Source organism: Heterodontus francisci, chromosome 12 (assembly GCF_036365525.1).
Source record: "Heterodontus francisci isolate sHetFra1 chromosome 12, sHetFra1.hap1, whole genome shotgun sequence".
Lineage (NCBI taxonomy): Eukaryota > Metazoa > Chordata > Chondrichthyes > Heterodontiformes > Heterodontidae > Heterodontus > Heterodontus francisci.
The window spans coordinates 35,484,904-35,502,654 of record NC_090382.1 but is presented as its reverse complement, the minus strand read 5'-3'; the positions used below and the strand labels follow the sequence as shown (position 1 = coordinate 35,502,654).

Genomic DNA, 17,751 nt, shown 5'->3' with positions numbered 1-17,751 from the left:
CAGGCGCTGACGCAGTTTGTAAAGGACTTTGAGCCCTACCATTCAATTTAACTATTTAAAGGAACAGGTAATAAAAACATTTAAATCCATTTAAATTGCCCCTCTCACACCCCCAACTAATAACCATTAAAGTTAGTTACTTGCCCTCTCCTCCCTGACCTTCCCCCCCCCCACCCACAAAATACATAAACTTTGCACTATAACCCTTCCCACCAATGATATGACTTTGACTCCACTCCCCACCCCACCCCTGCATTGAGAAACCTGCCTCCTTCCCCCTCCACACCAGTGTTCCACCTTAATTCCCCAGACAAGGATCCGAAGGCACAGGAGTGCCGGCCAGTGGCACGAATATTGCACCGGGACGGATGGCACAAATGTACAGGTAATTAATTCAGTGATTATATTTATTTACATATGTTAATGGCAGTGCCATCACCGAGCATGGGGTGGGGGGAGGGGGCACCATGAGGCCTCGCCGCCGCCAACAATATCGGGCCAGGCCCTCATGGTGTCGGCGTGTGTGACAGCCCTCTCCTGGAGGCATTTGGTGGAGTTCCCTACCCCTAAGACTAAATGAGAAATTGTGAGATTTTTAGGGATGTGTGGTTTCTACTGCAAGTTTGTACTAAATTTTATTACTATAGCTGCTCCACTGACAGATTTGCTACAAAAAAGGAAAACCAAGGTAGTGTGGTCAGGGGAGTGCAAAACATCTTTTGCGAGGCTGAAAGCCATTTTGATTAATGAACCAGTTTTTGGGGAAATCCAGCTGCTTTGCCTGGGTTCAATTTGGCTGCTCCAAATTTCACTAAGCTCTTCAAGGTAGCAATTGATGCTAGTGACCTGGGGGTTGGTGCAGTGTTGTTACAAGATGTTGAATCAGGTATAGAAAGGCCAGTGGGATACTTTTACAAAAAACTAAATTAACACCAAAAAAGATATTCAACAGTGGAAAAATAAATGGATTCATTTTTTGGAGGCTGAAGATTTCATCGTTACTGGACTCTGTGTTTTTAAAGGTCACCAAGGGGGCACTTGAGATGTTATTGAAAACAACCTTTTGCTGGAAATCATGTGATTAAGATAAATAAAGAACAGAAACCTCAGACTAAGGGGAATTGTTTACAGAGAAGCGACAAGGCAAGATTTATGAGGGTCAGGGGTTTTTTGATCTGATATGTGAATTTTCGCTTTTGGAGAGATTGTTTTTGGTTTCACTTTGGACAGAGTTCTGAGTGTGGACAGTGTTTAAAAAAAACACTTGGAGAAAACTTGCCAAGGGAGCTAACTGCAGCTCTGCTTGTTCCATCTGTTTGAAAAGTCTGCCAGCTTTTCGATCTGTTTAAGAAGCCATGAGAAGCAAGTGTAAGAAACAGACTGAAACTGTTGCTGCATTTCTGCCACACTGATCCTCAACGCCGCCAAGAAAGTACTGTTCTCGGAAGATCCCAGTGACAGCTGGCTATGCGTAACTGGAACACCAGACAAAAAAGGGACAACCAACATCTTTCCATATGTTCTCTTTTTTTTCTTCAAGAATTGGCAAGTATTTGGCCAAAGTATTCCTTTTTGTTTTTTTTGTAACAAACCTCTGCAGAGAATTTCTGTATTTTTCTCAGTGTGAATGTAAGTGTATGAGGGGCTAATTTAATAAGGGAACTATCATATTTCAATCTGTATGTTACTGCTTTGCTTTGTTACTGGATAAGTCTTGTTTTGATACTAAATGGATAATTTTGTTACCTATTAAAGAAAGCTAGTTGGTGTATCTTATTCTGGGATCAAGAGTGGAGTATCTGACCACATCAGTATCTGGATAAACATTTAAATATATGTTGTGACCTTGGCGAAGTGGAACTAGAAATGATAGTGCACTCCTCCTGTCTCGGTTGTAACACTGGGTGATACCGATGTTAGAGTGGACACTCCTATAGCTGGAAAGGTAATCTTATCAATCTTTTTTGCTCTTTTGGCCACATATTCATGGGAGTGTAGATCTATTGACATAAAAGCTGCATTTCAGCAGAGTGATACCCAAAGAGGCAGCGGATGCAGAAGGAAAACTATGGAAACTACAAATGCCATAATGATGCTTCCAGGGTGTGGTATTTCTCGGTGAGATGTTTTGTTGAAAATTGGTTGTGTTTAACTAAAAGCAGATCCAGCAATGTTTTATTGGAGGACCCACTCACAAAAAGGTACACTGCAAAAGACTCAGGTGGTTGCTGATCTTTGTGCCCTCACAGAGGAGGGCCTCAGGCCTTGCTGGTCACATGGGCACACCCTGCCAGTAGCTGTAAATGTGACCATGGCCTTAAACATCTTTGCCTCTGGGACATTTCAAGGGGTGTCAGCCAGCCTGTGTGGTATCTTGCATTCGGCCGCCCATCTTAGTATAAGGCAGGTGATGGATCCCTTGTATAAGAGGGCATCAGAGTACATTAAGTTTCAAACTGATGGGGCCACTCAGGCACAGAGAGCCATGGGCTTTGTCTCCATGGCAAGATTCCCTCAGGTGCAGGACAGAGCAGCCAGGGGCATTTATAAATAAGAAGGAATTCAGGTGCTTTCTGCAGGTTTGTGCAAGGTTTCCTTATGGTTGCCATATCGCCTTCTTCCACAGGCAATCACAGGTGTCACAGTTGTTCATGACACCAGAGACACTGGGCTGAATTTTACCAGCCCCACTGACATCAGGGGTGATGGCGGGGGGGGGGGCGGAGGGGGCCTGGAAAATGCCTCCGGGAGAGGCCAGCCACGGGCCTTGACGCCAGGAAGGCCCCGTCCCATATTACCGGCGGCAATGAGGCCTTGTGGCTGCCCCCTCACCACTCGGAGACAGGGCTGAAATTTCAATATGTTAATGTATGGTAATGAATGAATTAATGCCTTACCTGCTGCCGCCGGCCGTCCCACTCTGATATTGAGGTCGGTTGCCAGGACTCCCGCGTCTTCGGATCTCCATTCGGTGGAACACTAGTTGGGGGGAGCAGGTAAGTTTTCAGTTCAGGTGGCGGCGGGGAGCGGGGGTGGCGGTTAAACGTGTTCAGTTGATCTGGGGGTGATGGGAAGGAGTGTAGTTCCTAGTTTATCAACTTTGGTGGGGGAACGTCGGGATCACAAGGTAAGTGTTTGTTGTGTGGTGGGGAAGGGCAAGCAATAAATTGTTTGCTCATGGGGGAGGTGGTGGGAGAGGGGCTTGAATCTTTTACATTTTTTACATTAAATTTATAATGGCTGTAACTTTCAAAATTCAATTTCAATGGAAGGGCTTGAAGCCCTTTAAAGACGCTGTTGCCTGCTGAATGGCGCTGGACGCCATTGCCAGGACTGAGCACCCGGCTCCTCCACGTCATGGGGGCGGGTTGGCAGTCTACCCCAGCCATGTAAATGAGCTTCCGCGTATAATATTGCGGCAGCTCCGCGGAGTAAAAACCGTGCATGTGGACCTCCACCTTTTATGGCCACCACTGAAAATAAAATCCAGGCCCCCATGTCCGCTTCTAGCAGACGAGGGTTATCCATTGAAGAAATAGTTGCTGACACCTGTGTGCCACCCTACAACAGAGAAGCTACAACAGCTGCCATCTCAGCACAAGGGCCACCATTGAGCAGGCCATTGGACTCCTGGAGATACAGTTCCAGTACCAGTCTGGGGTAGGGGAGGTGCACCCTCCAGTATGCTCCCTTAAGGGTTTCTTGCATGGGGGTGGTATGCTGAGCTTTTCACAACATGGCCCTCCAGAGAGGTGTGGACCTTGGGAAGAACGATGCGGAGGAATGGGATATGTCTTCGGAGGAGGAACTTGGTGGAGCACAGTGATCTGCACTGCAAGGCCTTTCAGAGGTCCAACTGACATGTCAAACCATTGACCAGGATGGCAGGGAAGCTAGGGCCACATTGATCCAGGCATTCTTCTCCTGACGACGGCATATCCTGGATGGCATTTGGCAAGGAGTGGCTGCATTCAAAATGCCTGCCATGCAGACCTGTCTGCTTTTATTTCCCCAAAAATATACTTTATTCATAAAAATCTGTGAAAAATACATTACAGAACAGGTCAAAACAGCACCAAGTTGACATTTCAGGAAGTGCTAAGGAAATCCATTTTCTTCAATATAGGAGTGAGTTGCCCCACAACCCTTCCATTCCATTTTACATGCCATGTACATTTTACAGCAAACCCATATTTGGTGTATACAGCCCGAGGGGTTTCCCATGGGTCCAGCCCCTCAGTTCACTTTGGTGGGAGGACCTTACACAGTGGTCTTTCCCCATTGAGCCTTTGTGGCAGCTGCCCCAATCTTTAGTGCGTCCTTCAGCACGTAGTCCTGGACCTTGGAATGTGCCAATCTGCAACATTCGGTCGTGGACAACTGTTTGCGCTGGAAGACCAGCAAGTTTCGGGTAGACCAAAGAGTGTCTTTCACTGAATTGATGGTCCTCCAGCAGCAGTTGATGTTTATCGCAGTGTGCGTCCCTGGGAACAGCCCGTAGAGCACAGACTCCTGTGTTACAAAGCTGCTTGGGATGAGGCCTCGACAAAAACCACTCTATCTCTTTCCACACCTGCTTTGCAATTCCAGAAGGAGGTGGGCAACAGTCTCGTCCCCAGCACAGCCACCTCGGGGGCAGCATGCGGAGGCGGTGAGATTCCGGCCGTGCAGGAAAGATCTGACAAGGAGGGCCCTTCTCACCACCAGCCAAGCTACGTCTTGGTGCTTGTTTGAAAGTTCTGGTGATGAGGCGTTCTGCCAAATGACTTTGGCAGTCTACTTGGAGAACCAAGCGACAGGATTCACCATCTCCTTTTCCTGTAGGGCCTTGAGAACATTCCATGCAGACCACTGCCTGATGGATGGTGGTCAAAGTGTTTTTATGCACAAACTTTTCCACAAAGGATAGGTGGTACGGCCCGGTCCAACTGAATGGAGCGTTCCGTGGCAATGTGGCAAGACCCATCCTTCGCAACACTGGGGACAGATAGAACCTCAGCAGGCATTGACACTTGGTGTTTGCGTACTGGAGCTCGACGCAATTTGATGCAGCCGCACACAAAGGTGGTCATCAGGATGAGGGCAACGTTGGGAACATTTTTCCCGCCTTTATCCAGCGGTTTGAAAGTCATGCCCCTCCGGACCCGGTCCATTTTGCATCTCCAGGTAAAGCGGAAAATGGCCGGCAGCATGTCAGAATCCATCAGGAAAGGTATAATCACCCTCATCTACAAGCGGAAGGGGAGAGGGCGGAAATCAGAAATTGGCGGCCATCTCATGGCTTAATGTAGACTACAAGATTCTTGCCAAAGTCATCGCCAGTCTGGTCAAGTCTGCTCTGGAATTGGTGATTCACCCTTACCAGACCTGTACTGTACCCAGCAGGAAGACCTCTGATAGCCTCGCAGTACTCAGGGATACGATCGCCTATCTACGGGACAGGGCTGGGGTATGGGCCAGACCTGCGCCACATACAGTAACAACGTGATCGCCTCGCACCTGATGACCAGGTTCGTACCCACAAGGGAGAGAGAACGCTGCTTCCACATGCTCAGTTTATGGTGTACCATGGCTACTCGCTCCTTCCAGGTTTTGGCGCATGCCCCGGCCCTTCCGAACCATATTCCAGCATCTTCAGGTAGTCTGACCTGACGGTGAAGGGAACACTGGATCGGTCGGCCCAGTTCCCAAAGAACATGGACTCACTCTTGCCACAATTTACTTTGGCTATTGAGGCCAGTTCAAACTGGTCACACATGCTCATCAGTCTGTGAACGGACAGCGGATCTGAACAGAAGACGGCAACGTCGTTCATGTACAGGGCGGCTTTAACCTGAGTGTCTCCGCTGCCTGGGATTGTCAGTCCTCTTATGCCCGCATCCTTCCTAATGGACTCAGCAAAAGGTTCAATATAGCAGACAAACAAGGCAGGAGAGAGAAGGACAGCCCTGTCTTACTCCAGATTTGATCGGGAAACATTTTAATTCTCACCCATCGATTGAGACTGCACTACTGATATTTGTGCAGACCAGTTTGATCCAATTGCAGATTCCCTCCCCAAACCCCATTTTGGAAAGCACGTGTATATGTGCGATATCTTGTCAAAAGCCTTTTCCTGGTCCAAGCTGATGAGGCAGGTGTCCACTCCCCTGTCCTGTACATAGGTGATCGTATCCCTGAGTAGCGTGAGGCTATCAGAGATCTTCCTGCGAGGTACAGTATAGGTCTGGTTAGGGTGAATCACCAACTCCAGAGCAGACTTGACCCGACTGGCAATGACTTTGGACAGAATCTTGTAGTCTACATTAAGCAGTGAGATAGGCCGCCAATTTCTGGTTTCCTCCCTCTCCCCCTTCTGCTTGTAGATGAGGGTGATGATGCCTTACCTCATGGATTCTGCCAGCCAGAAGATGCTCTCATACATTTCCAGCAGGTCTGGGCCGATCCAGTCCCACAGAGTCGAATACAACTCAACCAGTAAGCCGTTGCTTCCGGGAGTTTTACTCATCTCTAAGGCCTCAACTCGTCCAGAGTTATCGGTTTGTCCAGACTCTCCCGCATGCTGTCATCTAAGACCTCCGTGATAGATGACAGGAAGGACTGGGAAGCCGTGCTGTCCATGAACTTCACGTCGTACAGCCCAGCATAAAAGGATTTGTTAATCCTTAGTACGTCGGACTGCGACGACGTTACCAGGCCATCCTCTTCCTTCAGGCTGCTAATCACAGAGCTCTCTCTGCGTGCCTTTTGGAAGAAGAAACACGAGCACATCTCATCCTGCTCAACGGAGCGGACTCTGGACCAGAAGATGATCTTGGAGGCCACCGTGGCAAAGAGCGAGGCCTGCTGCCTCTTCACCTCTTGGAGATCCCCCTTGACCTCGATCCCCATTGACTGCAGCCGGAGCAGATTTTGCATTCTTTTCTGGAGTCGGGATATTTCCCTCTGTCTCTCTCTCTTGCCCTCTGAATACCTTTTAGGATAAAGAACCTCTTGATGTTCACCTTGATCACTTCCCACCAGTGAACTGGAGACTCAAAGAGGGGTTTCATGGTTCTCCAACCTTTGTAATCCCTTTTGAGTTCCTCAACGTTCTCTGGGGTTAGCAGTGTAACATTGAGCTTCCATGTACCCCTGCCAACCCGCTGGTCATCCAGTAGGCCAGTAAGAGGCAGTGGTCAGAGAAGTACACCGGCTTGACGTTGGTGGATCTGACCGTGAATGCATGGGACACAAACAGGAAGTCAATCCTGGAATGGGCAGACCTGTCTGGTCTTGACCAGGTGTATCTACGCTGCGCTCCGTCTGCAGGGTTGCTGAAGACATCGTGCATCTTGGCATCTTTTACTGTTTCCATTAGGAATCTGGACATAGTGTCTAGTTTGCTGTCGTCACTGCCAGATCATCCAGCTGCATCAATGATGCAGTTGAAGTCACCGCCAAGAATGACCAGCCTGGATGTCGTCAGCAGCAGTGGGAACTGCTGGAGGATGGTCAGTTGCTTGTTGCATTGAACCGGGGCGTACATGTTGATTAACCGGAGTGGAGCAGTGTTGTACATTACGTCTGCTACGAGGAGGCGACCGCTCACCACCTCCTTAACCTCGGAGATGGTGAAGTTGCCTCCCCGCAGCAGAATACCCAGGCCGGAGGAATGGGAATCATTCCCCCCTAACCAGATCGATGGCCTGTGGGCCCATCATCGCGACCATTGTCTGTAAGAGCTGAGGTGCGGGATTCCACACTCCTGCAGAAACAGTAGGTCGGCTTTGACCTTGGCGAGGTAACCCAAGGTCGAAACACATCGCGTAGTGGATTTAATGCTACGCACTTTAATCGAAGCAATCTTTATACCCATTTTAAAGTTGGGTATTGCTTACCACACCAGTTGTCCTTGCTAGTCCCAGTCCTTGGGTATGTTCCTGCATATCCATAGTGCACACAAGCTGTTTTACATTCGTTGGGCTCAGAAACCCCTCCTGGTTACTCATGGGGGGTTTGTTCTGCTGGGGTGGCATCGGGGGGGGGGGGGCGGGGGGTGGTTCTTGTAGGCAGCAAGGCTTGAGCTGTCCTCTGCTGGTGGTGTCTTTCCCCTCTGTACCTCCTCAAAGACATCACTGCTCCCAGCTTCCCGGAGCAGGAGTGCACCAGACGCTTCGCTGCTCTCGGTCTCCCGGAGCTGGGGTGCGCTGGGCATCTCGCTGGGATCGTCGCTTTGGGGTTGGGGCGCTCTGGTCCTGTCACAGCTTCCAGTGCCATGGAGCTGGGGGCCTTGCTCTTCCAGCTCCTTTGGGTTCTGCCGCTTCTTTTGCATGTGCCATCTTTCCGGCCCTTCCCCGTCCAATGAAGAGCAGCTGCCGTAGTCTGTCTCAGACGGTAGCCTCTTCTTGCCACTGGTTTAGGTGGTGATCAGTTCCTTTTTTGGAGGCTTCTTCCTTGTGGTTTTACTTTTTGCCACTTGCCACTGACCAGTTTGTCCATTTGCTGCCTCCTCCATTGATTCTGTCTTTAGAGAAGAGGTTTCCAGGCACGGGGTAGGTGTTGGGTCGCTAGTTGCAGCTGCCTCCCCTTTCTTCTCCTTCTCAGATAGACTTTCCTTGCTGCAAGGAGGATTGCTTGTCTCCCTCCCAGCACCAGACGCGTTCTCTGTTCCTTCTCCCGGTCTTTCCTTGGACCTTGCCACCTGTGCATAACTGTGTTTGGGGCAGGTTTTGTAGAGGTGGCGTGCGCCACCACTCAGGTTGCAGTCCTTGGTCTGATGGCCTTCCTTCTTGCAGACGACTGTGCTGCAGTTAGCTGCCATGTGACCAGATTTGCCACAGGTACGACAAACTCTGGGCTGCCCAGCGTGGACCAATAAGCCTCGACTTCCCCCGATTAGTGAAGCTGGAGGGGGGATGGATGATGGCTCCGTTGGCATCGACCTTCAAGGTCACCTTGACCTGTCGCTTGCTGGTTCAAATCCCAAATGGGTCCCTGACATCAGTACTGCTGCCAGCAACCTCGACGTACCTGGTGAGGAAGGCGAGTGCATCCATGACAGGGACATGAGGGTTGTAGAGGTGGATTGTCACCACCCGGTCACGTTGTGACGGCAGCCTGAAGAGTGGCTCCACTTTGAGGATGAACAGCGGCGCCAGGTTTCCTTTCTCCTTGAACACCTTCAGGAACTTGATGCATCCCGCCACATTCTTGAACGTCACGTCAAAATGTCCACCACTGGCGAAGTCCTGCAGGCAGAAGATGTCTGTAGCTTGGAATCCACAGCAATCAATAAGGATTTTCTTAATGAAGAAGTTACGGTCATGTCTGCTGTTTCCCCACAATGCCTGGAAGACACATGTACACCAGCCACACAGTGTTCCTGACCATTCACCTTTGCATTGCACATCCACTTCATCATGCTGGTGCCGTAATGCCCTCAAAACAATGGGACAATGGGATCACAAATCAGGGTGCTGTCATGAACCATTTCATTCCATGGAGGGTTAGTCAGTGAACAGAAGCATTACAAAAGTCACCCAAGTGAACCCCAAAGTGAAACTACTGGCGTGGCACCGTTTGCATGCGGCTGCGCCTATGGGGTTCTCACCCTGTGGCTGAGGCAGAAGTGGAGTCATTAAGGTGCTAGTGGGAGCACCACCACAAGCTGGCCCACCTGCGTCAATGCAGGGGCAGTTTTGGTCATGGGGGCTTGCTGTATAAATGGTACCTCAGTCAGAGGGGCCAAGGGGGCAGCCATTGATGAAGGTGTCCCGTGAGGGGTGGCGCCCTCGACATCATCCATGCCTGCCCCAGCCTTTTCATGGCGCACATGCATGTCCGAGGGAACCAGCAGCTGAAAGGCATCTGGTTGTCCGTTGATGGATCTTTGCGCCATCAATGCAACTGACTGGTCAATGCTACAGAATGTGACGTTCATTCTGTGCATGGCAGTGCGATGATCCTGCATCCAATCAGCGTGATGCTACATTTGGCTTTCCACAAGGTTGGCCACTCTTTCAACGGAGGAGCTCATGCGCCTGAGACATTGCGGAACACATCTCATGAATGGACTCCGCCATTCTCTGCCGAAGGCTCCGCACTGCCTCAGGTAACTCCAGCATTTAGGCACACATCTGCCTTTGCTGCTCCAGAAAGATCCGCCTTGCATGTGATCCCCGAGGCTCTGCATCTCCGCACAGCTGAGCATGGCTGGAGCTGTCCTCCATCCTCCAAAGGGGACTGCCAACAGTTGCCCCTGCCTCCGTCACCGGCCCCTGCTTGCACATGAAGTGTTGGTCACCTTCTGCCATCTGTTCTAAACTCACGTGAGGCTCAACCGAGGTGAGCTGGTTGAGGGAGCACTTGACTGCTGTGACGGTGGTGCCTCAGATGCCATCTTCCTCCTCTGAAATTGCTGCTGACAGCTACTCCTTCGTGCAGAGAGATCAACCGTTGACATGCTGTTCTCCCTTCGTCAGATACAGGAGAAATGCCGCGAACAACAGATGCCCCTCCACATTGCTTTCATTGATCTCACCAAAGCCTTTGACCTCGTCAGCAGACGTGGTCTCTTCAGACGACTAGAAAAGATTGGATGTCCACCAAAGCTACTAAGTATCATCACCTCATTCCATGACAATATGAAAGGCACAATTCAACATGGTGACTCCTCATCAGAGCCCTTTCCTATCCTGAGTGGCGTGAAACAGGGCTGTGTTCTCGCACCCACACTTTTTGGGATTTTCTTCTCCCTGCTGCTTTCACATGCGTTCAAGTCCTCTGAAGAAGGAATTTTCCTCCACACAAGATCAGGGGGCAGGTTGTTCAACCTTCCCCGTCTAAGAGCGAAGTCCAAAGTACGGAAAGTCCTCATCAGGGAACTCCTCTTTGCTGACGATGCTGCTTTAACATCTCACACTGAAGAGTGTCTGCAGAGTCTCATCGACAGGTTTGCGGCTGCCTGCAATGAATTTGGCCTAACCATCAGCCTCAAGAAAACGAACATCATGGGGCAGGACGTCAGAAATGCTCCATCCATCAATATTGGCGACCACACTCTGGAAGTGGTTCAAGAGTTCACCTACCTAGGCTCAACTATCACCAGTAACCTGTCTCTAGATGCAGAAATCAACAAGCGCATGGGAAAGGCTTCCACTGCTATGTCCAGATTGGCCAAGAGAGTGTGGGAAAATGGCGCACTGACACGGAACACAAAAGTCCGAGTGTATCAAGCCTGTGTCCTCAGTACCTTGCTCTATGGCAGCGAGGCCTGGACAACGTATGTCAGCCAAGAGCGACATCTCAATTCATTCCATCTTCGCTGCCTCCAGAGAATACTTGGCATCAGGTGGCAGGACCGTATCTCCAACACAGAAGTCATCGAGGCGGCCAACATCCCCAGCTTATACACACTACTGAGTCAGCGGCGCTTGAGATGGCTTGGCCATGTGAGCCGCATGGAAGATGGCAGGATCCCCAAAGACACATACATTGTACAGCGAGCTCGCCACTGGTATCAGACCCACTGGCCGTCCATGTCTCCGCTTTAAAGACGTCTGCAAACGCGACATGAAATCCTGTGACATTGATCACAAGTCGTGGGAGTCAGTTGCCAGCGTTCGCCAGAGCTGGTGAGCAGCCATAAAGGCGGGGCTAAAGAGTGGCGAGTCGAAGAGACTTAGCAGTTGGCAGGAAAAAAGACAAAAGCGCAAGGGGAGAGCCAACTGTGTAACAGCCCCGACAAGCAAATTTTTCTGCAGCACCTGTGGAAGAGCCTGTCACTCTAGAATTGGCCTTTATAGCCACTCCAGGCGCTGCTCCACACACCACTAACCACCTCCAGGCGCTTACCCATTGTCTTTCGAGACAAGGAGGCCAAAGAAGAAGAAGACTCCTCCACAACTGGCCCTGCAGGAGTCATAAGTCATTGGTTAGAAAAGCTCTCCTCTGTCAGTAGTTTCTTGCGCAGGGCTGCAGCAATCCATTGCAGCTTATGCACTTGCATGGACTACACCAATGAGGATGGAGCTCCATCCCTTCATATGGAAATGGTAACATCCTTTCACCCTCTCTCGGACGGACACCCATCTCGCCCTCACCAACTTCCTGCGAAGCTGCCACCCTGGCAATTTCAAGGACCTTCTCCTCCTCCATGGCAGTCAAATAGTGAGATGTGTCACTCCACCACTGGTGTGACCCCTTTCTCGTGAATTGTGTGCTTTTTTTTTTCCTGCAAAGTCAAGAGTTAGGACTATGGTGCTCCCCTTCACCGCATCCTGTCACTTACTCACATGGGGCTGGATTTTATTCGCACAGCGTGCTTTAAACTCGGCGGCTTTCTGACATGGAATTGCCGCCACACAGCCCCGGCGATATTACACACGGAGGCTGATTTAAATAGAGGGGGCGGAGAGGCTACCCCTGATGACATAGAGGGGGGTGCCGTCGCATCCCTGGCAATGCCGTCCAGCGCCACTTCACAGTATAGTTCAATATTTTTAAAGGTCCCGGTCTCCAGGAAATAACAAGATTTTATTTACGCCTTCAATTCCATCTCCCACCCCCCCGATGGGTAATTTATATACAAATTTTCCTCTCCCCCCATAATTTATCTTGTTTTCATCTCCCGAAGTTTCCTCCTGAAATTTGTTCCCTTTGACACACAACCCTTTCCCACCATCCCCACAGCCAATAAAAATTGGTTTCCCCACTCCCCCATCCCTCCCGCTCTGAAAGTTTTTTCCTCCCACCCCCCACTAGGTTCTCGCCTTGGAACGAACGGTGGCAGTAAAATCGATGTGGGACGGCTGCCGGCTGCCGCTTGCAGGCAAGTTTATTTGCATATCATTTAGGTTTATTTTAATTTGCAGATGAAGGATCCACTGCCAGGCACAGGGAAGGCTGCACCGAAGTCCCCCCGCCGCCAGTAATATGCGGCAGGCCCTTCTCAGGGTCACGGGTCGAGGCAGGCCTCCCCCCGCAGAATTTTACTGGCCCTCCCACCGCAATCCATGGCATCGAGGGACTCATAAAATTCAGCCCATGATGTCTATGGCTCCAGTATCATCTCCTCCACAACTGCTTGTGGTGTGAGCATTGCCTACAGCTTGGGTGCACCTGGGAACAAATATCCTCAATGTTCCTAAGCACAATGTGCCCTTAGGCTACTCTGCTGATAGGTGTGCAGGTGACTCCCGACTTGGGGGCCTGTCATCTGGGTGTTGCATTGTACTCACCTTGTTAGACCTCAGAGGGCCACTGAAGCACCTCCTGCACTGCACCCATCTCCTGCTGACCACACTGCATCTGTTCATCTCCTGAGCCACCTTCATCTATAGTCACAGACTTTCTAGATAGAAATGGAATAATAGGTCTCTGTTAGAACAAATAAAACAAAAGGAGCTGGTATTGCGACACATAAAGAAACAAAAGATGGTCTAGCGCAGGTGCAAATAGCAATTGCAAAATCATCACTAAAGCTGCTGTGCAAAAAAATGGGAGGAGTGGTTATGATCTGAAATTGTTGAACTTAATGCTGTCTGGCCTGCTGAGTATTTCCAGCATTTCCTGTTTTTAATTTCAGATCTCCAGTGTCTGCAGTATTTTACGAAAGGGAAAAATAAATATACGAGTTGTCTATCGGCAGCATCTAAGTTGCTGGATAATTTGCAAAGAAAGCCATAGAGCCTGTTCCTGGATTCTCTACCCTGAGACCTTGCTAAAGTGGCAGAAAACAGATTAGGAAGTTAAAGCAGAACAACATACTTGGGAGATAAGCTTGTATCGGAGAACCCTATGGAACTGAAGGATGACACATTGATTAGTTTTGGAAAGGATACCATCATGGAAATGAAATGCTATAAGTTTACAACATGAATTGAGGCGCTCAGTAATAAAAACCTGATTTCCAGAACTGCATGCTGAACATTTCGAAAGTAGAAGCAATTTGCTACTTTGAAAAAAAGTTTAACTCTATGCCTCAAGCAGAGCTCTGCACCAACCTAGATGAAGCATGACACATCAATGACAACAAGCAAATCATGTTTCTTTAAATTAATTCACTTCCTGTGGGAATGTGCAATTCAAGCATATTCCTATATCCATGGCCAGTGCTGGGTAAATTTCTACCCCATAATAGTTAATGGAAGAAAGCTCCAGCTTGCAGCTTAAAACATAAACATAGCTGCTTTGTACCTATTGTCCCTCCCCATCTAACTCAAAACATGATAAAACACTCAGCATAAAGTGCCAGTGGCTGAAAAGCAGCTGATGCTGTATCTACAATTCTTATCACAACAGATGTGGTGAATGGCACTTATCCAAACCATTAGCTCCCCTTTGCTGGATTTAACTGTGTGTGCACCTCATGCAAGCCGAGGAGATGGAACTGCTAACGTTGCAGCCACAAGACAGTCAAAAGGAAGGGGTCAGTCAAAGATAGGCGGAAGCTGAGCAGAAAATTAACTTTCTCAGCCTCCAGTATGCAATCTGAAAATAGTGGGAATCGCCATCACCTACATGTTTAGATTTTTGACGAAGAAAAAAATAGTAATCATCTTCTCACCAGCTCTGCATTTATGCCAAGATTGCTATCTAGCAATCAAATTAAATTGAATTGCTTTGATCTAAATTGAAGTAATGGCATTTGAAGGCATTAACTGAAAACCATGTAAAAAAAAAATTATTTTATGCTCATTCCAATAAAGAACCTCACTGACCTAGCATTGCTATAAGAACAAGCAACCAAGTCCCATTGGCCATTCTGAAAAGTTGCTGAACTTTTGGATTAGCCTTGGATAGCTCAGTACTTGCAAAAATATAATCTCCAAGCCAAGAAATAACCACCTGCATGACAAAATAATATTGTTCCAATATAGTGCAACAACAACCCTATTTTACAAGGACACCTTGAAACATCTATGCAGGCCAGCACAAACATGAGGATTCTGATGAAAGTTCATCAACCTGAAATGTTAACTCTGCTTCTCTCTCCACAGATGCTACCTGACCTGCTGAGTATTTCCAGCACTTTCTATTCTTATTACAATCACAAAGATATTAAGTTGCAGTGGGTAACGTTCAGCAACAGATGCCATACATATGATTCAAAGGGAACTGCAACCCAGTGGGTAACAGCCAGGACAAATGCTGCATAGGGTATGAGGTTCAGTGGCCAATTGCAGAAAGGGGAGATGGTGGCGTAGTGGTAATGCCACTGAACTAGTAACCCAGAGGCCCAGGCTAATGCCCTGGGGACCTGTATTCAAATTCCATCACAGCAGCTGGTGGAATTTAAATTCAATTAATTAATAAATTCAATTAGACTATTTTTTAAAAATCTGGAATTGAAAGCTAGTCTCAATAATGGTGCCATGATTATATCATCGATTGTAAAAATCCATCTGGTTCACTAACGCCCTTCAGGGAAGGAAATCTGCTGTCTTTCCCTGGTCTCCCAAAGCAATGTGGTTGACTCTTAACTGCCCTCTGAAATGGCCGAGTAAATCACTCAGTTGTCAAGGGCAATTAGGGATGGGTAACAAATGCTGGCCTTGCCAGTGACAGCCACATCCAATGAAAGAGTTTTTAAAAAAGGGTTACCAACCCTCATGACCGTGGAAAAGGTTTCTCCTTATTGACTCATCAAAACCCCTCACAATTTTGAACACCTCAATCAAATCTCCACTTAATCTTATTTACTCGAAGGAGAACAATCCCAGCTTCTGTAATCTGTCCACATAACTGAAGAAAATTCTGCTAAATTTGCCAGGCACCATCTCTAACTTATAATTTTTTGTAATGCTAAATTCAACAATTTTTCAATAAAAAGCAGATTCACTACCATGATGATCTGAATTTTGAATTAGCTATTCAAAAGAGGTTGTATTGTTGCATACAATTTCAAAACTATTGAAACAATCTCCCAACAGGAATGGGGCTTCGTCCAGAGGGGGAGTGTGTTGGAGGAGTGTAGGGGTCGACTGGAGAGGGGGCGGGGGGAGGGTGCAATTGGAGCGGTGTGGCAAATGAGGAAGCTGCTGATTCCGGGGTGATGGTCAAATCCTGAACGGGGATCAGAGGCTTTTGGGGGATTGGAGCTGATGGTGGTGGGGAGATCAGGGCCTGGGGTTGGGGGTGGGAAAGGTTGGATGCCTCGCAGGGACGGCCATTGGTGGGGGGGGGGTGGGTAGCTGGGACCTAATTGAGGAGGATCCTCAGGCAAGCACTTGGATCTGGAGGGGTAAGTGTGAAGGCATTTACCTCCTGAATCCACTTAGTCCTCATCTTGAGGAAGTTGCCAGTTTCCCACAAAGAACAGTACAGCACAGGAACAGGCCATTCGACCCTCCAAGCCTGCGCTGATCTTGATGCCTGCCGAAACTAACACCTTCTGCACTTCCGGGGCCCATATCCCTCTATTCCCTTCCTATTCATATATTTGTCAAGATGTCTCTGAAACGTCGCTATCGTATCTGCTTCCACCACATCCCCTGGCAGCAAGTTCCAGGCACTCACCACCCTCTGAGTAAAAAAACTTGCCTCGCACATCCCCTCTAAACTTTGCCCCTCGCACCTTAAACCTATGTCTCCTAGTAACTGACTCTTTCACCCTGGGAAAAAGCTTCTGACTATCCACTCTGTCCATGCCGCTCATAACTTTGTAAACCTCTATCATGTCGCCCCTCCACCTCCGTCGTTCCAGTGAAAACAATCCGAGTTTATCCAACCTCTCCTCATAGCTAATGCTATCCAGACCAGGCAACATCCTGGTAAACCTCCTCTGTACCCTCTCCAAAGCCTCCACGTCCTTCTGGTAGTGTGGCGACCAGAATTGCACGCAATATTCTAAGTGTGGCCTAACTAAGGTTCTGTACAGCTGCAACATGACTTGCCACTTTTATACTCTATGCCCCGACCGATGAAGGCAAGCATGTCGAATGCCTTCTTGACTACCTTATCCACCTGCGTTGCCACTTTCAGTGATCTGTGGACCTGTACGCCTAGATCTCTCTGCCTGTCAATACTCCTAAGGGTTCTGCCATTTACTGTATACCTCCCACCTGCATTATACCTTCCAAAATGCATTACCTCACATTTGTCCGGATTAAACTCCACCTGCCATTTCACCGCCCAAGTCTCCAACTGATCTACATCCTGCTGTATCCTCTGACAATCCTCATCATTATCCGCAACTCTTTGTGTCGTCCGCAAACTTTCTAATCAGACCAGCTACATTTTCCTCCAAATCATTTATATATACTACAAACAGCAAAGGTCCCAGCATTGATCCCTGCGGAACACCACTAGTCACATCCCTCCATTCAGAAAAACACCCATCCACTCTGTCTTCTGTGACCGAGCCAGTTCTGTATCCATCCTGCCAGCTCACCTCTGATCCCGTGTGACTTCACCTTTTGCACCAGTCTGCCATGCGGGACCTTGTCAAAGGCTTTACTAAAGTCCATATAGACAACATCCACCGCCTTTCCCTCATCAATCATCTTCGTCACTTCCTCAAAAAACTCAATCAAATTAGTAAGACACGACCTCCCCTTCACAAAACCATGCTGTCTTTCGCAAAGAAGTTCGTTTGTTTCCAAATCAGAGTAAATCCTGTCCCGAAGAATCCTCTCTAATAGTTTCCCTAATAAGGCTCACCGGCCTATAATTTTCTGGATTATCCTTGCCACCCTTCTTAAACAAAGGAACAACATTGGCTATTCTCCAGTCCTCTGGGACCTCACCTGTAGCCAATGAGGATGCAAA

The 17,751-nt window shown here is 48.6% G+C and overlaps 1 protein-coding gene across 6 annotated transcripts in view; it reads left to right on the top strand.

The window, feature by feature from the left end:
* Positions 1-314: 314 nt before the first annotated feature.
* LOC137375816 (uncharacterized) overlaps positions 315-17,751 on the top strand; it is a 59,843-nt gene continuing 42,406 nt past the window's right edge. For 5 of the 6 annotated variants that reach the window (XM_068043311.1, XM_068043309.1, XM_068043304.1 and 2 more), the window contains exon 1: positions 1,164-1,545. The gene's annotated coding sequence lies outside the window, so the exon portion shown is untranslated. Of the gene's footprint in view, positions 386-1,163; positions 1,546-17,751 lie in introns of those variants that run through there. The other variant, XM_068043308.1, reaches the window with a different exon arrangement.